General features: G+C 36.4%; 1 protein-coding gene across 10 annotated transcripts in view; it reads left to right on the forward strand.

Moving 5' to 3' along the window:
- The first annotated feature begins 558 nt into the window (after positions 1–558).
- LOC127812692 (uncharacterized) overlaps positions 559–23,866 on the forward strand; it is a 40,742-nt gene continuing 17,434 nt past the window's right edge. For 2 of the 10 annotated variants that reach the window (XM_052353206.1, XM_052353202.1), the window contains exons 1-2: positions 741–1,024; positions 2,132–2,203. The gene's annotated coding sequence lies outside the window, so the exon portion shown is untranslated. Of the gene's footprint in view, positions 704–740; positions 1,025–2,131; positions 2,204–15,437; positions 15,493–17,653; positions 17,947–23,866 lie in introns of those variants that run through there. The other 8 variants (XM_052353210.1, XM_052353211.1, XM_052353209.1 and 5 more) reach the window with 6 other exon arrangements.

The raw sequence follows: 23,866 nt of genomic DNA on the forward strand, positions 1-23,866 counted from the left end.
TTTTGAAGGTCAGCCGTCAATCGTGGATTCTATTATTTATAGGGTCAAAACACACATATATATATAAAGTTAATTTTTCTTTGTATCCTTATGTTTTATCTCATTTTCAGGGCTTAGCTGTAGATTATTAGTTTGTTTCATCTTTTATTTTGCCTGGATATGCCCAATATTCTTGTACAATTCATTTGATTAATTATACACATTTACGTGTTGATAAAAAAGAAAAGAAAATGTGGCGTTATTTTGATGGTCGTATACTTCATCCATGAGGTGTTCCGCGCAGCATCGTATTATTTGACCTCCTTGTTTGGTATAGCCATGATTTTCAAAGCACGTTCCACGTGCCACTCTCGCAATGCACCGCATTAAGAAAGAATCTTCTGTGTCCACATCACCTGTATCATTTCCCTAATCCCCGCCGTTGATACGCTTGTTAGAGACTGTCGATGGTTGAAAACCGCGTTAAGATTGCGCGACGCAGAACCGGCTAAGGTATGCCTGTCTTTACATCTCGACTTCGACCGCACCAGATTGACGCTGTATAGTTTTTATCGAAAGATCTTTGGGCCACTCTGCTTCTGCTGGCAGAAGTCGAAATACACCGTTTTGGTGCTGGATATGTAGTACCCTAATCTGGAAAAGGCCACTATTCCCCTGCTAATAGGAAAATCTACAAATAAATTAGAGATTTCTATTTATTAAGGTAGAGAGACTGCACAGAGAGAGAGTAAACAAACGAAGAATACGTTTTCTTTCTCTTTCTGTTCTCTCCTTATTTTATTTATTTATAAAGACCCCCCCCCCCCCCCCCCCCCCTCTCTCTCTCTCTCTCTCTCTCGGTGCGGCAGAGGCAGACTGGTTGTTCTGGCTTTTCATTTTCTTCTTGGCTTTCTTCGGCAGGACGCGAAATCTTGAAAATTGGATTATTTGATTGACAGATGACAAAGCTCAGTTCTGGAAGAGTGATATCTTGAAGAAGTTTGACAGAAGCGAAGGCATGTTATTTGGTTTGGGTTTAAATAGTGTAAGTACTATCCGTATGGTCACAAAATTGGTGGTTTTGATTTCGGGTTTATCAACGTTTATGTTTCGAGATTCCGATTTTCATCCTTCTTCGATTCTCTCCATTTGATGAAGTTCTGATTCTGTTGGCAAAGAACTTTGAGTGGTCTCTCAATTTTCTATTGTTCTTGTTTTTGTTGGGTTTTCGTCTTGGCCTCCGATTTACTTAATTTGGTTGTAGTCAGGTGAAATAATTCCCACACTGATAAATTTCTTTTTCCAGGTTTCATGTTTCTTTTGACTATTTGAATCTCATGCGTGATATCAGAATACTTGTATGCAATTTGGTTATTCTGTTACTACTACTGCAAATTCATATTTTGTCTGTGGAATAAGTTGCTTGATCTCAGGTTAAAATAGGGACATTAAATCTCATCTGGGTATATTTGTATTTGTTGGGTTTCTTGACAGTGCATTGTTGCATAATTATTTGTGTCTTTGTATTTTGAAGGTTGTCTGTGCATGGTATGATGTTTTCTCCTGATTGTGGTTTGTGTGCTTAAATTTTATTGTCAAGTATATGTACTTTAGCAAATTAGTGCTGTTGCTCTATTGCCAATTATATTGGGGACATGTAATCTTCGAAAGGTACTTAACACTACTTAAGGTATGTATTCAGATCCAACCAGGGTCGAAAGCCATTGCAGCGTTTGACTTAAAGTAATTTATGGTATTATGTGTCTCAGAATGGTGAAGGATTCTTTTTATAATAACTCAGATACTTCTTCTATGTCTTAGTCTTTTATTTGTTATTCTGGGATTTCAATTTTGGCAAGTTCTGATGTGTGGCTATTTTAATTTCTGTAAAATAATTGATTTTTTGTTTAGTACCCCTAATTGTTCAGTATTTATTTATTTTCTTGCAATTGCCATAATTTCATTTCATGGGTTGGTATCAGATTAAAGAAGGATGCTAACGTTGTGTGGTTTTATGCTTACCATAGAGATTGATTTGCTACAGTGTGCTTGTTTGCCTTTATGGATTTTTATGCGGTTTTAATATTTACAGCCTGTTTGGAACCGATTCAAATGGAACCAGAATTCTAATTCTATAGTTTTATGCTTCTAGATATGTCATCGGCAGTCGGTCAGTCAGTTGGAAAGCAGAGAAGAAGAGAGTCAGGTGGAGAGAGAAAGAGAGGTGAGAGAGGAAAATAAAATACTTAACTTTGGTCTTTTTGAAATATTTAACTTGTGTTAATTTACAGCAGGGGCAAAATGCAGCATAGTATTAGAAGGGTACTTGTCTGGGGTATTATCTGCAATTATTCTAAACCTTGGGGGTACCGATTGTGTATTTCCTATTTATTTTTTATACTGCGACGTACTGCGTTTTCCTTTTTGCAATGTAATATTGTGTATGTTATGGGAAAATTAATGAGTAGAGCTAGTAAATGCAGATTAAGGCAAGATTTTTGCTTGCTTTGGTACTTGTACACATGTATAATGGAATCCTTGGTGCTCCCATATAATTTTTTGTAATATATTTAATTAATTTTTAAGGAAAATGCAAAGAATAGAGCATACAAATATAAAATCAAATTGAGGAAATATGGTATATAGCTTGATGGGGTTTGGAGAATTACCCAAGGACATGAATTTTGGGGTATGAGGGTGTTAGGATTAGCTTATTTTTTTGTCAAAGGGAGCTTATTAGCTGTGTACCAACTTTTAAAAATTCCATACTCATTTGGGTAATATGGAAGGACTTATAAGCTACCTAACTTATAAGCTCTTTCAATAGCTTTAGGGCCAATTTGGCTAGGCTTTAGTTTTTAAGCTTTTAAGTTAGGTAGTGTTTAAGCTGGTTATAGCGTTTAAGTTGGGTAGCGTTTAAGCTAATAATATGTTTGGATAAATGTGGTTTTAAGCTATCAATTAATAGTTATGTGTTTGGTTTGAAAAAGCTGATAAGTTATCAAAACTTGATAAAAAGACGAAAATAGACATGTTATTTAATTTAATAATATAAATAAAAAATATAAAAATAATAATTTTTAATAAAATTAAATTATAAAGTAATGTGTAATGATAAAATCTTATCAAAATTATATATAATTCTTAAAAAAATACTAATACAATATATATATATGCTAAATATATATTACACATATATGTTACATATATATTCTTAAATTATATATGTTACATATATATATATATACACATATACATATATACACCCGGGGAGGTGGTCGCGGGCGATGGAAGCAGCAGCTGACGGGTGATGGAGGCTAGAGGCGGCAGACGACGACCGATGGAGGAGGAAGCGGTGGATGCGGGCGATGGAGGCTAGAGGCAGTAGCCAATGGCGACAGTGGATCTAGAGGCGGCGACCGATTGGGGTGGGGACAGCGATGGGGAGGAGATGGCTGGACAGTGGGGGCGACGGCGATGGCTGACGGTGGGGGCGATGGCGATGGCTGACGGTGGGGCGACTGGCAACTGGAGGCAGAGAGGCAAAGGTTGAAGAAGATGAAGAAGGGCATGACTGGAAATTAGCAAAATGTATGAGGGTAATATGGTAAAATCTTTGGTCAACATAGCTTATTTTGTAGCAGCTTTTTGCAAAGGCTATCCCCAAGTAGCTTTTGCAAAACGCTGATGTGAGAGCGTTTAAGCTAAATAGCTTAAACGTTCTTATGGCAAACAAAACACTTTAATCAAATAAGTTAGATAGCTTAAAAGCTATATACCAACTTATAAGCGGTCAAACCGCCCAGCCAAACGAGCCCTTACTTAAACGTTGGTTTCCCCTAGCTTTTTTGGAGAGCTTATAAGCTATTTCAAAAAAAGCTCTTGTTGACCAAGTAAAAGACCAAATTGGCCTACCAAATAATCTTTTTATAGAACTTATAAGGTTTAGGCTTTGTAGAACTTACAAGCTTCAGAGCTTAAAATTGCTATAATTTAAGCTAAAGCAAACACCCTCTAGTATCATGGAGTTGCATTGCTTTGAAATGAAAAAATTATCTTCAAGGATTTAAGTGGTTATCCAATAATAGAAAATTGGGATATGGTAGAATGAGTACTAACATATATATATATATATATATACATATGTACGTATATAATTCATCATTCATTAATTGCTAGCCAAGTTAGGGTTGGTAGCATAACATGCATAATGTCAATTAATTTCTAAAAAGTCACATTGACAATACAGATCTATGCAAAAGAATAATGTGGCAAAATTTTAAATGTCTTTCTTGATGAAAAAGAACATGCATAATGTCAAGTTAGGGTTGGTAGCAAGGGAATGATGAGATAGAGTTCCAACACCATCTTCATATGAAAAAGTTCATGGGATGGCAGTAAATGAGGATAATTGATATTGTCGTGCTCCTTGTACAACATGGAAACACGACCATGATATGAATTTATATAATTAGGTTAGGAAAATAAAGAAATAAACCAAGTTGGTGGAATTTTCCCTTGAGTATGCATGGGATATATACTAAGATAAGTATATATATGTGTGTGTGTGTGTGGCGATGGCAATGTGAGGTTAGTGGCAATAGGCCCTATATATTAGATCTTTCAATTTGTTTTAGTAAAAGGTGTAAACAAAGGATATAGATCTAGTATACACACACACGTGCATATATATCTAGTGAATATGTGGGAGTGAAATATGCAACCACTATCCTAACCAAGATATAAATAGGTCCTAGTTAACCCCATTTAAAATTAAAACAAGTATAAAAATAAGGATATAGGCATAGGGCTTACTTGAAAATTTGTTAAAACAAGTTTGTAAATGGGGTTAATTGGGGCCCTATTTATATCCTTAAGCCTAAGGTGGCCACAAAAGAATGCGTGAGATGATATAAGTATTAAATTTATTGAGAGGGAACTATATTGGAAATATAGTTTGTGTTAATCAAGGAGGATGAGTTATCTTCTCAAGGCATGAGGTGTTGCATGCCTTGAATGAGCATCAATCTATGTGTTGTGTGGGCTTTGCAAAGATGAAAAGGGAGGGGAGGGAAGGACATGTGAGGCATTTTGGACAAAAAAAAGATTTATGAAGAGAAAGAGATAGGATCATGTTTATAATTGAGTTTATTGGATATATGTTCAATAAAAATGGTTTCAATGCTTGTAAAAATGATTTTAAATGTTTTAAGGATGCTTCCAAGCATCACAAGAAGTTACAAGGTTCAATCCAAATGTTTTCACAATTTTAAACAAATTTTCACCCTTAAATATAGAGAGATGAGGTGGGGCGTTACAGTAATTAACAATGAACCCTTACCTTGAAGGTCAGTTTCTCTTCTCTTTCTTCTCGTATTTCTTTATATTCATTCAAGGCATGCAACATTTTATACCTTGAGAAGATGACTCATCCTCCTTAATTGACATCTTCAGCTTTATTTGCAACGTGGCTATTTCTCAATTAATTGAATACTTATATCATCTCATGCATTGCTCTTCTGTGGTGGCCTCATGCTGCTCAAGTTAGTGGCTGCGTATGCATTCAATGCTTACCATATTGCACTCCCATAAATTCACACTCACACATACACATTTATATTACTAAATCTATTTTTCGTTCTTTACCCCTTAGTGAGAGATCTAATATATAGGCGAGCCCATTGCCACTTTCCTCATGTTAATGCCACACACACACTCATTTAGACACTAATCTTAGTGTGTATATGTCAAAAAGGGTGAAAAATAATCCTTCAATCTTATTCAAATCAATGGGATACATGTTGTTAAATAAAGTTTCTAAATCTAAGTTTGGAAACTATACAATTTAGGATACAAATCAAAAGATGGAAAGATACAACAATATTCATAAGATACATTCCTAATCTAGAGAAAGGAATCAATCAATAGAATAGGAAATTGCATCAATCAATAGAATAGGAAACTTGGGATTGACGTTGACAGTCAATCCCAATCTTGCACGGATTGTTTTGCACTCCCCCTCAAGATTGGGTGTGGATATCTTCCATTCCAATCTTGCATACAAACCTTTGGAACACTGTTGAAGGTAATCCCTTAGTTAGCATATCTGCCAGTTGATCATTTGAGGCGACATATGGAGTACAAATCAGTCCTTTATCCAATTTTTCCTTAATGAAATGTCTGTCCTCTTCAACATGCTTGGTTCTGTCATGTTGAACTGGATTGTGAGCAATACTTATTGCTGACTTATTATCACAATAAAGCCTTATAGGACTTTGCCATTGAACCTTTAGATCATCCAACAAGATTTTCAACCATAATAATTCACACACTCCTAAGGCCATAGACTCCACATTTTGTTTTTTGCTCCTCTATGTGACAAGATTACCCCCTAGAACAGTGCAATAGCCTAAGGTAGACCTCCTATCCACAACAGAACCTGCATAATCAGCATTAGTGTAGGCTTCAAGGGTCATAGTTCCTCCTCTCTTAAACAAAAGTCCCTTCTCAAGTGTCCCATTTAAGTAGTAAAGTATCCGATAGACTGCCTTTAAGTGAGTTTCTCTAGGGTTGTGCATGAATTGACTGACTATTCCCACTGCATAAGCTTTGTTTGGCTGAGTATGAGCTAGGTAGATAAGCTTCCCAACCAACCTTTGATAGGATCCCTTGTTAATCACATCATCTCCTAGAACTTCTCCCAACTTATGATTTGGGTCAATGGGGGTGTCTATTGCCTTACACCCTAGCATTCCTGTCTCACTTAGAAGGTCAATGATATATTTTTGTTGGGAAATAAAAATACCTTATGTTGATTGTGCCACTTCTATGCTCAAGAAATACTTCAAACACCCCAAATCTTTTATTTCAAACTCACTAATTAAGCATTCCTTTAGTCTATGCATGCTCTCCTCATCATTGCTTGTAATTATAATATCATCAACGTAGACAGTAAGTATGGTTACTCTAGAGATGTCAAAAGGGTTGGGCAGTTTGTGGGCCACCCGACCCAGCTCGGGACAAGCCGGGCTATGGCCCGGCATGTCATTGTTCAAACGGGTTGGGCCGAGCCAGAGCCCCATGGGGGGGGGGTAAGTCGGGCCAAAGAATTTGGGCCCACAACCCGGCCCATCTAAGGCCCCGGCCCGTGGCCAACTGGGCTCGGCCCGTTGGGACCTTATGGGCTCGACCGGTTAGGCCCTATGGTTAACGAAAAATCATTTATTAAAATATTTCTATATTTTTCTGTAAATGGACTATCATTACTTGGAATGTTGAATTGTGAAAAACAATTTCATAAAACTAGTAAACCCACTAAAGTAATCCAATAAAGATCCAGGGCTGATGTCAATTTCAACACATAATTATGTGTGGCATTTCTTTAAACTTTATGTAACAAGTAATCGTTACTCTCCCTGTGGCTAAATGTTTAACAAAGAGAGTATGATCTCTTTGGCTTTATCAATATCCTTGTCCAAGCATTACCCTTGTAAACCTACCAAACCATGCTCGTGGGGACTATTTGAAGCCATATAGGGTTTTATTAAGCTTACACACCACCTTTTCCTGATTTTGGAAGTCATAACCGGGTGGTAGATCCATGTAAGCCTCTTCTTCAAGATCCCCATGCAAAAATGCATTCTTAACATCATATTGATGCAATTGCCAGCCTAGGTTAGCAACTAAGGATAGGAGGACACAGATTGTGTTCAACTTAGCAACATGGGCAAAAGTGTCCAAATAATCGACTCCATATACTTGAGTATACCCTTTACCTACTAATCGGGCCTTGTAACGATCCAAAGATCCATTAGATTTATATTTGATTGCATACACCCAACAACAGCCTATTGGATGTTTCCTTTTCGGCAATGAAACAAGGTCCCATGTCCAATTCTTCTCTAGGGCTGCTATCTCAGTTTCCATAGCATCTCTCCAATGCTTATCCCCTATAGCTTCAGAAAAATTTTGTGGAATAGGAATGGTATGAAGGTTGGTAAGAAAGGCTTTGTGAGGGGATGGCAATCTGGAATAAGAGAGGAACAAATGTAAAAGGTGTTTAGTGCAAGCCCTAATACCTTTCCTAAGGGCAATAGGCCAATCAAGATCATCACTGTTGGAGGTTGCTAGTTCGGGTGTAGGGTTAACATGGGATATAGAGTTAATATCATCAAGAATGAGAGGCTCAGTAATGGGGTTACCTAATGATGTGAAAGGTGAACTGATGGTGTTGTTGGTGCTGTTAGATTTAGGAGTATGGTTTGAGTCAAATTTTGTGACTTGCATAGGAGTAGTAGCTGGCCATTTTTTCCTTGAGTATACTTGTAATGCCCGAGGAGTACTTGGGACAGGCTCTTCCAATGTCATGCTCAATGAGTCCTTTGGATTAGTGGTTGGTAGAGGAAATAATGACAGATCTTGATCATTAAGAATAAAAGGTGGACTTTGATTTGAGGATTGGGACTTACTAAAAAGGGATTTGCCTTCTACAAAGGTGACATCAGCTGACACACAGTATTTCTTTGTAAGGGGATGATAACACCAATAACCCTTTTGAGTAGATGAATACCCAGGAAACATGCATTTTAAAGCTTGAGGATCTAACTTACCCCTATTAACAGTTGGAATATGGACAAATGAGACACACCCGAATACTTTAGGTTTCAACCCTTGACTAGACACATGGCAGTCAGGAAAGAACTTGGTTAGCAGTTGAATTGGGCCGCAAGATCCAAGGATTTGAGAGGGCAGCCTGTTGATAAGAAATGTGGTTGTTAGGGTTACTTCTCCCCATTAATGTTTGGGAACATTATGATGGAATATAAGCGCTCAAATAACATTAAGAAGATGCCTAATTTTCCTCTTGGCCACTCCATTCTATTGAGGAGTGTAAGGGAAAAATGACCCATGGATGATACCCTTCTGTTGGAAAAAATTAAAGAGGGATTGATTGAAAAAATCCTTGGCATTGTCTGATCTAACCCTTTTGAAACTTATCCTAAACTGCTTTTTAATCATATTGTAGAATGTAGGAAAAATATTACTAACTTCAGCCTTAGTTTTCAAAAGATATAGCCATATTACTCTGGTACAATCATCAACAAAGACAACAAACCAGCTTGCTCCAGAAATATTAGGAACTGATGAGGGCCCCCAAATATCAATGTGAATTAAGGTAAATGGAGAACTAGTCCTTTTATTAGATGAAGCAAAAGAAACTCTCTTATATTTTGCAAACTCACACACAACACAATGGAAATTGTTGACACTTAGACCCCTAGACAATTCTAGAAACATCATTTTAAGAGTAAAAAAGGAAGGATGACCAAATCCGTAATGTTGTAGCCATATTAGATCCTTGTTGGACTGAACTAAACATGACACAGGAGGAATCTGCCCTTGTGTGTCCTGTCCATCTGATCCCTCAAGGTAGAACAGCCCAGCCCTAGCTTTAGCAAGCCCAATCCTCTTCCTCGTGCCCTGTTCTTGTATCTCACAATGGGTTGGATAAAACATAACATTGCAATTAGTGTTTAAGAGAAGCTTTTGGATGGAGATCAGGTTAGTAAATAGTTTGGGAACATGGAGCACATTTATGAGGGTGAGATGTTTATTAAGAATAACTTCTCCTTGGCTAGTAATAGTGGTTAAATAACCATCAGCTAGGGTGATTTTTTTGGAACTGGAACAAGGGTTATAGGTAGGAAAGTGATGAGAAAAAGGTGTCATATGATCCGTAGCCCCTGAGTTTAAAATCCAAGAGGTAGTGGGATTTTTTTCTGAAGCATATAGGGCAGGAGAATTAGAAGCGATACCTGTGAGAGCTAGAGAGCAAGCACCCCCTTTTTTAGTCCCTTTTTTGAGAGATTCTAATTTTTTTTTTCAATTTCTCAATCTCTATCCGATTAAACTCTAGAGTGTCTCTTTATTTGAATCCCTTCTGGTCTGATTGCTGGTGACCATTGGCCATGTACACTTTGCCTTGATTTTTTAGTGACCCACTCTTGGGAGGCTTTCCATGGAGCTTCCAACACCTTTCTATGGTGTGCCTAAGTTTTTTACAGAAGGTACACCATAAAGTATCTCGATCCATAACCTTCTTCTCCTCTCGTCCTTTACCTTGACCATGAGTATTCAAAGATACCAAGGCTGACGCCTCCACTAGAGCAGTTTCCAACATGACATGCCCTTCTTCTGCACAAACAATAGAAATAACCTCATTTAAACATTTCACATCTTCCTTACCAAGGATTTGCACCCTTACCACATTAAACTCCATGTTCAGGCCAGATAGGAGATCATTTGTTCGCTCTTTCTCCACGAACTTCTTGTGTAAGGCTGTATCTTTACCACACTTCATTTTAAGACACTGGTAATGATCCACCTCTTGCAACAAGATTTGTAATAAATTTGCTTACTCAGTTACAAATTTGGTCCCCTGTTTTGTGGCTGCCACCTTTGCCTGAATTTCATGGATCTGAGTTGCATCTCGAACCTTGGAGTATGTGAGCTTGATTTCCTCCCAAATTTCTTTGGCCGTTGTTAGAAACATTACCGTATCACTAATTTCAGGGATCATGGAATTCCATAACCATGACATCACTAGGGAATCCTCTTCATCCCATGTTGCAAACACCGAATCTCGTCTGGTCCCTTCCAAATGACTTAATTTCCTTTTTCCCTTGAGAAACGTTCGAATTAACTGGGACCACTTTAAGTAATTCTTACCGTTTAATCGGTAAGCCACTTGAAGACTTGGTAAGTCTCCTCCGGAGCCTCCATCATTGTTTCCAACAAACGGAATTTCCATTGTGCTGTTGCTGCTGAAATTAGCCCTATCAACTTGGGTATTTTGTGAAGTGGACATGATGTCCGAAAGATTGAAGATTGATAAAAAAAGATTAAAGGTGAAAGACGGCCACAATAGTTCCAAAGAAACGGTGACTGTTGTCCAGGCTTTGATACCATGTCAAAAAGGGTGAAAAATAATTCTTCAATTTTATTCAAATCAATGGGATACATGCTCTTAAATAATAGATCTTCTTGTTTAGTTAGGAAGTTCCAAGAAAGTTTCTAAATCTAAGTTTGGAAACTATACAATTTAGGATACAAATCAAAAGATGGAAAGATACAACAATATTCATAAGATATTCCTAATCTAGAGAAAGGCATCAATCAATAGAATAGGAAACTTGGGATTGACATTGACAGTCAATCCCAATCTTGCATGGATTGTTGACAGTATATATGTAGACATATCCCACATATTTAAGGAAAAATCTCACCAACTTGGTTTCTTTCTTTTTCTAACTTAATTGTTCATATGTGTATTGTTGTGTTTCCATATTGTACTTGTTGGTTTCACCATGTCAACTAAGTGATGGAACACAACTATATCAATTATCTTCATTCACCACCACCTCATGAAACTTCTCCATATGAAGATGGTGTTGAAACTTCATTTCATCATTATTCCGCCAGGAGATGTTATCCACTGCCGGTCCCATGCCCGGATAAAAGAGGAGGGTTGCGTTAGGTAGCCGACAGCCAGCGTAAAACTTAGTCAGATCCAAATATGAATTCTAGACAAACTATTTGTTGGGGCGTAACCCACATAAAAGTCTAAAATTCATGTAGCCGACCCCACATAGTGGGATAAAGGCTGGATATGTTGTTGTTGTTGTAATTGTTCATATGTGTCATGCTACATGCATAGTTGTCAAAGGCGCAAGGTGCACCAAGGCACAAATTAGTGCTTGGGACCAAGGTGCGAGGAGCAATGACAAACGCGAGCCCTAGGCATATGAGGTGCACATTTATTTCAAATGCTTATAAAATATTTATATATTATTCTTTTCAATATGTACCTATAAGGAGGTAGATGCAAATTCATAAAATTATAAATGACAAATAATCAACCCTACAATAACAACTAATATAACTGCCAAAAAACAATTAGTTTCTTTTGCAATTAATTTCTTTTAAGTGCAGAAGAGATTATAGGAAGGAAAAAATTATAGCAAAGGCACTACAAAAAACAACTATAGGAAAACAAGTAATTTCTTCTAATTTTTTTTTGCAATTAGAAGAAAGAAAAAAAATTGCAGCAGAACACATAGCAAAAACAGTTATATGAAAACAACTATCAACTAGTTTCTTTTGCAATTATTTAATTGAAAAAGAAATTATAAGAGAGAAAAAAAACAGTAGAGCACACAATGAAACATTTGTTTCTTAGCAGTTAGTTTCTTCTAAATTGCAACAACAATTAAAAGAAAGAAAACAAAATATTAGAGTAGAACACAGTGAAAAACAATTACAACAAAGAATTAGTTTCTTCTAAATTGCAAAAGAAATTAGAAGAAAGAAAAAAAAATGAAGTAGAATGCAAATGTGATTAGGTCTCAAGCAAGTGGGGCATTCGACAGACCACCGGCTTACACCGCTAGGTTTGTCTCTCATCAATATACAAGAATATGCAATCAAATCAACAAGAAATAGGATCAAAGATGATAAATGGACAAGAAAAGAAATAGGGTTTTAATACACTTGCATATACAAGGCATTCGCCTTGTGCCTTGCATGAGGCACATGCCTCAAGCACGACACTGTGCCTCAGTGGTGATGAATGCATTTTACAACTATGGCTACATGTTCATAGATATATATATATATACACATACCTCAGTACTTGCCCTACTGTATCCCAAGATTTCTTTATTGGATAATCTCTTTAATCCTCAATGATAAATTTTTCATCTCACACATCATGTAGCTTCATGATACATACTTGAAATTAGAGTCCCTAGGCACTTCTTTGGAACCTATCAAGCTATATACCAGTGGACTTGGTTTGACTTGAAGATTCTAAATACGTGGTCTGTTTTTCAAAATTACATAATTTTTGCAATTTAATTATTATTTTTTGCGTTTTCCTTAAATTTTAATGAGATAATAAGAGAGGACCTGGTATTACATATAATATGCACTTATTGCCTATCTACTATAGTTATAATATGATATCATTATGGTTGTTATATTTTCTAAATTTCAGCAACTTGATTTCTTGAAGACACTTGCTAAATTATTAATTGCCAATTCATTTAAAAGCTTATACTTATGGAGACAGGTAATTTTATCTTTTATGTTATTATTCCTATTCTCACAATACCGAACATTTATTTTCACCTACCTTTTAGATGACACCATTCTGGAAGGCAGCGGTTTTACTTAAGGTCCAGTGGGTAATGGGAAATTCTGGGTGATATGATTGAATAGGATATTTGCAAGAAAAGTTTTCAAACCCAAGAGAAAGCGATGTTAATTATAAGATATTGTCATGGATTAAAACGCTTCCTGCCTCTCTCTCTCTTGTTTGTAGCAGACTTAAAAGAGTCAGGAGGCATTCGGTAGTGCAATCCTGCATGTATGTGTGTGTCTTTGTAGTGTACAATTGATTTGGTGGGAGCCTTTAAATGAACCACTCCTTTCCTTTGCCCTCATCTGAGGCAAGCTGCAGCAGAGCTTCCTTGGCTGCAGAACTAATGTCTTTAACAACAACAATAACAATAACAATAACAAGCCTTAATCTCACTAGGTGGGGTTGGTTATATGAATTTTAGACCTCTGGTCATCTCTATCCATTTTCTTATCCTCTTTAAGGCTACCATACCCTATATCATGTTTAAGGATTTCCCAACAAGTTTTCTTTGGCCTTCCTCTTCCTCTTTAACTCTAAACTTCTTTCATTTCATTCACTCACCTCTAAAGTGCATTTATCAATCTCCTTTTGACATGTCCGAACCATTTTAATCGTCACTCCCACACCTTATCTGCAATAGAAGCCAGTCCAACCTTATTATATTTGATCTCATTTCTTGTTTTGTTTTTCTTGTATGACCTTAGATTTACTATAATGTTCTCATCTTAGCTAAGCTCGTGTGTTGAGCATGTTGGTGCTTAAATGCCAAATATTCTAAGCCATACAGAAAGGTGGTCTTAAAGCCTTTATTATTGTTATGTCTTTGTTCTTTAATGTTACACAATGTCGATGTAAGGTTATTATAATTTTTATATGATAGTCGTAGAATATGATTAAAGAAAATGGAAAAGATTTTCCTATTGCCCTTGTAATATGGAGATCTACAAATACATTAAATTTTAATAATAATTAGTGGGAGATTGTAGGGAGAAAAAGTAAACAAAATGAAGACCATGTTTTCTTACTCTCTCTATTCTTTCTCTTTATTTTTTTTTGGCCTTGTCCAATGTAAAAGCCCCCTCTCTTTTTCTGGGTGTAGTAGACTTGGTTGCTTTGCCATTCCATTTTCTTCTTTGGTATCTTCGGCAGGATGCAGATTCTTGAAAATTGAGTTATTTTATTGATAGATGATGCGGTCACCAATCAAGACCTGGCCCAAGGCTGACCCGATCAAACCAGAACAGTAGCGGAACAATAGCGAAATAGTATTTTAATACTTCATATGTTTTAGGATGTTAATCTGATTTCATGTTTGTTAGGGTTTTATTTCTATTAGGATTCTAGTTGGATTTTATTTACAAGTATTAGATGGATTAGCCAAACTCTGTAAATATACCTAGAAGGTAGGGGTTGTAATCAGTTTTATTATTCAATAAATTCTAGCAAACCAGTTCAATTTTTTCCAGCAAGCAGCTTCGGTTCTTGCGTCTAGTTGAGAGTCTAGCTTTGGTCATTGAAGTTTGTTCTCTCAAGGGTATTTGAAATTTATTGTTTCAAGGGTTTCTTTGTGTGTATTCTTTACACATGCGCTACACATTGCGTCAATAGATGACAAAGCATAGTTTTGAAACTGTGATATTTTGGAGAAGTTCATTAGAAGCAAAGGCATCTTATGTTGTTTGGCCACTTCCCTGTCTTATCTTTCTCTAGTTTCTGGGTTTAAAATAGTTTCCATGCTGTCAATATGGGCATGAAATTGGTTATTTTTATTTTGGGTCTATCAATGCTTATAACTAGAAGTTCTGATTTGTATCCTTAGATTCTCTCCATCTGTTGAAGTTCTGATTCGGTTAGCAAAGAACTTCGAGTGGTCTTTCATTTTCTATTGCCCTTGTTTTTATTGGGTTTTTATCTTGACCTCTGATTTACTTAATTTGGTCATAATGCGATAAAATCATTCCCATTTGAATCTCCTGCATGATATCCAAATAATTGTATACAATTTGGCAATTCTGTTACTACTGCTACAGATTCATATTTTAAATTGCTTGTTCTCTGGTTAAATTAGGGACTTGCTTCATTGCATATTTATTTATGTATCTTTGCATTCTGAAGAATGTCTCTGCATGGTATGATGTATGAATTCTTCATCCTGTGACTTAGTATTTTTTTTTCCTGATTGTGGTCTGATGATGTTACATGCTTATTTTATTGTGTGCTAAAATTTTAGGCATGCTTCCAGATTAAACCAGGGTTGAAGGCCATTGCTGCATTTGACTTCAGTATTTTTTCATATTGTGTCTCTCAGAATGGTGAAGGATTGCTTTCTATAATACTTATATGCTTCTTCTACATTGTAGTTTTTTCTTTGCTATTCTGAGGTTTTAATGCAGTAAGTTCTGTTGTGCAACTATTTTAGTTTGTATAAAATAATTGATTTTTGTTTGGTTGGTCTCCCAATTATTTTTAACTGTTTTATGATGAAATTATTGCAATATCATTGAATTTATCTAAATGCATATTTGTATTCCAGAAAGTTGTAAAATATATGCGTCTTTTGCTTGTAATATGTAATTGTTCTATGGTTATTTATTTTCACATGATTTCCATAATTTGATTTCATAGGGGGGTATGAGATTGAAAAATAACCTTGCGTGGCTTTATAGTTACTGTAGAGATTGATATGCAGTAGTGTGCTTGTTTACCTTTACGGATTTCTTGTGGTTTTAATATTTATTGTTATTGGTATGTTTTATACACAAACATGGTTAGCCTATTGGATGCTTAATTTATTTTTTATATTGCAACATACATTTTTTCAACTTTTGTGGAATATAATATTGTATATGTTACAGGAAAATTAGCAACTAGAGCTAATAAATTCAGATTCAAGGCTAGATTTTTTGTTTACTGTGGTACTTGTACACATGTATAATCTGCGTCTATTGGCTATCTACTATAATGGTAAAATGATATCATTATGATTTTTTTCTATTCTCCTGATACTTAATTCCTTGGAGCACAACTGTTAAATTATTAATCACCAACTCATTTAAAAACTTATGCTTATGGAGGCAGGGGTAATTTTTTCATTTATGTTACCATTTGTCCTCTCAACAACATCAAACATTTATTTTGACCTACCTTTTAGATGACAGCATTAGGGAAGGTGAAATTCTAGTGATATGATCGAATAGGATAGATGCAAGAAAACTTTTAGAACCTAAGAGAAAGCAATGTTAAATTATAAGATATTATCATGGATTAAAGCACTTCCTGCCTCTCCCTCTTGTTTGTTAGACTTAAAAAGAGACAGGAGGCATTAGGTAGTGTAGTCAGGATGTCTGTGTCTTTCTAGTGTGTAATTTATTTCGTGGGAGCCTTTAAATGAAATTCTCCTTTCTTTTGCCCTCATATGAGGCAGGCTCCAGCCAAAGCTTCCTTGGTTGTAGAACCATTGCCTTTAACAATAACAATAACAATCACAAGCCATAATCCATAATCTTACCAGGTGGAATAGGTTGTATAAATTGTAGACCTCTAGTTATCTCTATACATTGGATATCCTCTTTGAGGCCATTATATCCCATATCATATTTAAGGTTTCCCACCAAGTTTTCTTTGTTTTTTCTCTTCCTCTTTAACTATAAACTTCCTCTTTAACTATAAATTGTAGACCTCTAGTTATCTCTATACATTGGATATCCTCTTTGAGGCCATTATATCCCATATCATATTTAAGGTTTCCCACCATGTTTTCTTTGTTTTTTCTCTTCCTCTTTAACTATAAACTTCCTCCATTTCATTCACTTACCTCACCAAGTGCATCTATCGATATTCTTCTTGCATGTCCAACCATTTTAATTGATGCTCCCACACCTTATCTTCAATAGGAGCCAATATATTACTTATATTCTCATTTCTTATCTTGTTTTTTCTTGGATGGTTGTAGATCTACTGTAACATTCTCATCTCAGCTTGCTCATATGTTGTACATGTTTGTGCTTAACTGCCTAACATTCTAAGCCCATAAAACAAAGGTGGTCTTATAGGCTTTATTAGTGTTATTTCTTTGTTTTTAATGTTACACAATATCTATGTAAGGTTATTAGAACAGTTACATACTAGTCATACAAGTATGATTAAAGAGCATGAAAAAAATTATATAAATTATGAGAAGCATCTCTATTGTGATTTGTGAATTTATTCTTTTATAGATATGGGCCTATGGCCAATGTTTTAAGAACCAGACCAGGCATGAAACTGGAAAGTGGTAAATAAAAGAATTTATCATATAGTTATACGTTAAAATTTTAATATTTAGATGAACAGAAACAAATACAAAATTTAAAAGTAAATAAGAAAATGGTAAATATAAAATCTTGCTTATGATCTGAAGATATTTTCCCATCCAACATCTCTCTCTCTCTCTGTCATCATTAATTGCAGCTATTCACGCTATTCATCATTCCCCAATTACAGCCTGGCAAATGCACCACTCAACCACTTCTCTTCCTTCCATATATTACTAATGAATTCATTTTCTAGGATATCTGTTCATCTTCTGCTTTCTCTCACTTCTCTCTCCATATGCCTTTTCTGTTCATATTCCCCTTTCTGGTTTGTCTTCTCCACCACCCCTCCCTCTCTCTCTCTCCATAAACGCTGACTGTTCGTCTTCTCCCCCTCTCTGATGTCCTTACCGGCGCCAAGCGTGGATTCAGTTGCAGAATCAAAAAGTGGATCATCAAAGGGGGTCCTCACTCGTGAGTTCATCTTCCATGCTGATTGTGTTAAATCATTTTGATTTTGTTTAGATTGTTTTTTATGAAATCGATTCAACGAATTCACTTTGGTTTGCTAGCTTTGTGCGAAGGGTTGGGTCGTTGAACTGGTCCAGTTCTTCCAGTTTTAGGTTTGACTGCTAGTTCAAGGCAAAAATCACCGGTTTTTTCACTTAGAGAGTTTTAATTACTAAACCAAACTGGCTGATGTCCCGATCCCTAGTTGATCCAGTTGAATTGGACTGGCTGGTCCGATTCTTATAACATTGGTTATAGCATTCACAATCAACCTCCTAAACAAGAAATGACGGTTTTAATATTTTTTTGTTCAAGTTGTCATTCAAGTGAACATGGTATCAATATCTCTTTTGATAGGAGAAATAATCTAATTATATATTTTTTATGCATTTTATTATTTCCTATTAGTAAAGTAAGACAGATTCTTGGTGAGTAAAATGTTGAAAAAATGAGACAAGGAGTTATAGCTTAAAATTGAATAGTTTATTGTAATACTTGGTTTTATTTTTAGCTTTTTGCTTTCTAGTACAACTTCAATATGTTGATTGTAGGCAAAACTATTAGGCTTGAAAAGAAAGTAATACATGCTTTAAATAAAATATGTTGATTGTAGAGAAAGCTATTAGGTTTGTGATTTTTATTTGCTCAGAGTTTTTCTTATTTATCAAACTAGAAAACATTTTTCTCAAAAATAAAATGTATTCTTCCATGACTTGGAAATATAATACATAGTTCTCAAACACATGGAGATATATTTTTCCATCCATTTTAAATTGTTGCCTCATAGTGTTGGTTTGAAAATTTAGCCCTACATACCTCTATATGATCTAATTTTAGTTTATATGCATTTAACAACAATCTTGGATACATGGAGATATATTTTGCTATTCATTGTAGACTGGCGCTTCAGAGTTGTGGTTTGAAAATTTTTGGTCATGTGTACCACTATATGATCTAATTTGAGTTTACGTACTCTAAACAACAACAATCACAAGCCTTAAACCCCTATATGAATTTTAGACCTCTAGTCATCTCTATCCATTGTAGGAAATTATATCTATGTCGTGTTTAAGGGTTTTCTACCAAGTTGGTATTTTTCTTCTTCTTGTGATATAAACTTCATCCATTTCATTTGCTTGCATCATAGGTTCGTTTATCTTACCTTTTCTCACATTTCCAAATCATTATTGTTGTCTTTCCCACATCTTATCTTCAATAGGTGCCATTTGTCACAACCTACTAGTTAATTAGGGGTAGTTGTAGTATTCTTACAATTATGTTCTAGGAGTAATTGGGTATTATCTATAATTAATTTACAGTTATGGAACATTGGGGAGGTAGTGGAGTGATTTAGGAGTAGTTATTGGTAGTGGAGGAGTGGTAACTGTCACAAATAACTATTGGTTAACTTTTTATATAAACCTATAACCCTACATTGTAGAGCATGTTATGAGTTATCAATAATTTATTGAATTCTCTCATTTCCCCCTATTATTCTCTCTAATTTTCCCCTTGATTTTACCAGATTTCTCCCCCATGTCTCCTGGTTTTCCCCTTACTTTCTGTTAGTCTCCCTAATTTCAGGCTATTCCCCCCTCAATTCTTGCTATTTCTGCCTCAAATTCCAGTTCTACCTTCAAAGAAAACATTAGTTAGGACTAGGGTCCTAACATTCTAACTTTGCCATATATAATACTGTTCCTTACCCTTTTTTTTGTTTGGTTGCACATACTCATCTCAATTGTGCTCATCTTTTGCACAGTTAGTACTTAACTACCCAAAATTTTTAGTCATGCAACAAAGATGGTTTTATAGTTGTTTGATAAAACTTCCTTTTTTTTTGGGCACGATTTGTTGTGGTAGGATAAAACTTCCTTTTTAGCTTTAAATAGATTTTACTATTGTATAAAATGTTGTGTGCACTTCCTTACTTCAAATAGGTTCCCTCTTATTCAGCCAAAAGCATATTAAGTTGGTGTAAGTCATGTACCTCCCAATTACTCTGATATGGTGCATGATTGACCAGCTGTAGTTTCCCCTCTTGCTCCCTTCCTCCCTCTGTCTCTTCCACTGATTGGATGGAAAGTAGCTGGGCAACTTGAGTCCATGTGCTCTTGAATAGCCTCTGAAGTTTCCTCCCTGTAATCATCTTGCAAGAACCTATCTCCTTGTTTCTAGTGAGAGTTAATTTCCTCCCTTCCTTCTTGAAGGTCACTTCCATCTTGTTAAAATCAAAGCTGATAGGGCTCACGTGCTTCATCCAATCCACTCCTAGCACCATATCACAAGATTCACAACCCCCTAACTTAAGCAATCTTAAATCAGCCTCAAATAATTTTCCATGCATTTCTCAGCAAAGCCCTGTGCAAGCTGACTTGCTCAGCACCTTGTTGCCATTGGCAACAGTAATCGTCAAGGGTTGGGTTCTCGTGAGTCTATAGTGGAGCTTCTTAGCAATGTTCTCATCCAAGAAACTGTGGGTATTTCCACTATCAATTAGAATCATCAGACTACCTTCCTGCACCTTACCTTCCACCTTAATAATTTTATTGTTGGTTGGCCCTTTGAGGGTATGCAGTGAAATTTCTCCATTATCTTCCCTTTCTAACTCCACTACTTCTTGTGCTTCCTCTTCTTCTTCCCATACTCCATCCTCTCCTTCCAAAGCAGTTGCCTCTTGCATTAGTGTCCTGGAAAATACCAATCACTGCATTTAAAACATAACCCTGCTTGCCTCATTTTCTCTATCAATCCCCCCTGCTGACCTGTTAAAGAATGAATAGGTACAGGTTCCATCATCCCCTTCTGTCCAGGATTCACCCTCATTATTTCCTTGCCATAACCCTTACCCATGGGTAGTATAGATCCCATGCCAACTCCCTTACTCTATTGCCTCTGTTTCTTCATTATGGCTTCCACCATAATCTCCTGCAGCCTAGCACTCTTGGCTGCCTGCTCTACTGTTTTTGGGTGTAACATTTTGACCATAGGTCTGAGTTCTTCTCTTAATCCACTCACAAAGCTAGAAACAAAATATTCTTCAGAGAGATGGGGGTTTAGATTGATCATAATAGATCTTAACTCCTCAAATTGGGCCTGATAAACCTACCCCTTTCCTTGTTTGAGTTTATTGAACTCTTCTACAACATCCATTTTGTTTCTATCCCCAAATCTCTCACACAACTTGTCAGCAAATTCATCCCACGAACATTCCCCCCACCTTCGACCAACCTTGATACTAGGCATCCCCAGCATCATTGAGGTAAGCAACTACCAAAGCTACTCTATGTCCCTCCGGTACATTATACCAACAAAACATACGCTCACACCTTCTTACCCACCATCTGGGATTACTCCCATCAAACAAGGGTGTCTCCAATTTAGGCATAAGGATGGCCAATGAGAACCGGTTTTGTTCTTTCTCTAGGGGGGAAATCAAGTGATAGGCTTACTTGATTTTGGTGTATAAACATGACCATGAAATTCTGAAGCTGGTCTTGAATCTGAGTTCCAACTTCCTCCCTAATCCCATCTATCCTTAGCTCCAAACCTCCCATTGAGGTATCCATAGCCATGATCGCTTCATGATTTCGAATGGATCCAATTTCTAGTAATTCCACTCGAGCTTGCAAATCAGTAACCATCAAGTGGAATTGCTGCACTTGTGACTCAAGATTCTTCATTCGAGTCCCCTCCACCATCGTTAATCCTACTGAATTACTATGGCCCGAACCTTGCTCTGATACCAAATTATCAAATCCTTAGAGATTTGACAGTGATTCTTGAGAATTCGGTGGAGAATTCTAGAGAATAAGGGAAATCGATAGAAATGAGAGAGAGAGAGAGAGATGAGAGAATTGAGAGAGAGAGAGAGAGAGAAGACTGAAATGAGAGAAATTAAGAATAGTTTCAAATTCAATTTCTGGATGCCTCATCACATGGGGAGCGGGTCCTTATATACTGGATCTCGCAACCATACTCCTACCAAAAGCAAGCTTTATTTACATTGATACCCCTTCTAGAATTAGCTAACAAACTCCTAACTGTCTGCATGTGTAGACCTTGCCACTTGCACTATATACTCCCGCCTCTAAGTATTTATACCATGACAACAGGGTTCTTGACAATTGAGGGAATGTCATGACCTGGATCAGTTAATTAATTTATTTTTTGCAGTAGATTATTTTATTTTACAAAAGGAGTTAGTTATTCATTTTTTTTTTTCAGTTATGTAGTGGTAGGAGTCGTTATTTGTAATGGAGTTGCGGTAACCTCTTTGTAAAAATTGTTGGATAACTTTATATATAAAGTTATAACCTGCAAGTCGAGATCATCAGATCAGAATTATTAGAATTCCAATTTCTCTCTTTCTCTCCAATTCTCTCCCTACTTTCTATTTGTTTCTCCCTCCTTTCTTTGCTTCCCCCTATTATTCTTTTTTGTTTCCCTCTTATTTCTCTCTATTTCTCCCTATCTTTCAATTCTATCTTCGAAGAAAATCATAAGTTAGGAATGGGTTCCTGACGACCTAGATGAATTAGGAGTAGTTGTAGTTATTTTTTATTCAGTTGTTATTTACAATTATGAATTAGGAGTAGTTGGGTGTAGTGGAAGTGGAAGTGATAACTGCTAGTAAATTGTAACTGCTAGATAGCTTTATATATAAAATGCTATGCCACAGTTGGGGAGGATATCTTATGAGAATTATCAAATTTCAAGTTTCTCTCACTCTTCAATTCCTTCTCTATTATTCTTTCTGTTTCTCTCTCAATTCTTTCTATTTCTCCCTTTCTTTCAATTCTATCTTTGAAAAAAACCTTACTTAGGGGGCATTTGTTAAAATGAGCAAGATAAGAGGCACAAGATAAGGTTAGAATGCTTTTCGAATCAAGATATAGAATGGTTAAGATAAGGTTAAGAAGCATTCCGAGATTTCTATCAAAATGTTTGTTAAATTTTTTGAAAGGCTAAAGGCATACCCAACCCCCTCACCTTTCACCATTTAACCATTTTTCCCCCTTAACTTAAACAAGGACCTATTAGCCCCTCAACTTCCAATTTTGAATCTTACAGACACCTGGGTCAACGCGTGTATTACACACGCGATTGAGGTGTGTGCAGCACATCATCTCCTTCTTCCTTCTTGTCTCTGGCGACCTCCTCTCACTCGCTGCCTCTCTCTCACTCTCGCTCTCTGTCGGTGGTCGCCAGCAGCATCCGAGGCGTCGACTGAGGTTGGGGGGCCGTCGATAGCAGCAACCAAGCGTGGGCGGGTAGATCTGGGCAATGGCGTCGATTGGGGTCGGGGGGCGGCGATGGCGTCTTCCTCTTCTGTGGTCGTCTTCTTCCTCTCTCTCTCTCTCTCTCGCTCTCGCATCTCTCGCTCTCACTATCTCTCTGTCGTTTCAGATGGCTATCTGCCACCGGCCCTCTTCCTCTCTTGCAGATCGAGATGTGTGACACATTTCCATTGGCTTGATCAATGTGGGGCCCACATCAAACGGCATGTCAACTCACGCAGCAATGCTTGCTGCACTAAGGGACGTAGCTGTTACAAAATTACTTAGTTAAGGTACATAATAGGTTTAAAATTGGGAGTTGAGGGGGCTAATAGGTTCTTGTTTAAGTTTAAGGAGGAAAAATGGTTAAATGGTGAAAGGTGAGGGGGCTGGGTATGCCTTTAGCCTTTTTGGAAATCTACTGATAATTATACTTTTTTTTTATGTGTTTGTTAATGCATATGATAAACACTAAAATAAGAGTTTTTTTTACCAAAATATCCATATTACCAAATTCATTCAAAATTATTTGTTAACATCAACAATAAATTTATGATTAAAATAGTATTTTATGATTAATATGAATTGTCAAAAAAAAAATTAAA

This window comes from Diospyros lotus, chromosome 11 (assembly GCF_014633365.1).
Source record: "Diospyros lotus cultivar Yz01 chromosome 11, ASM1463336v1, whole genome shotgun sequence".
NCBI classification, from domain to species: Eukaryota; Viridiplantae; Streptophyta; class Magnoliopsida; order Ericales; family Ebenaceae; genus Diospyros; species Diospyros lotus.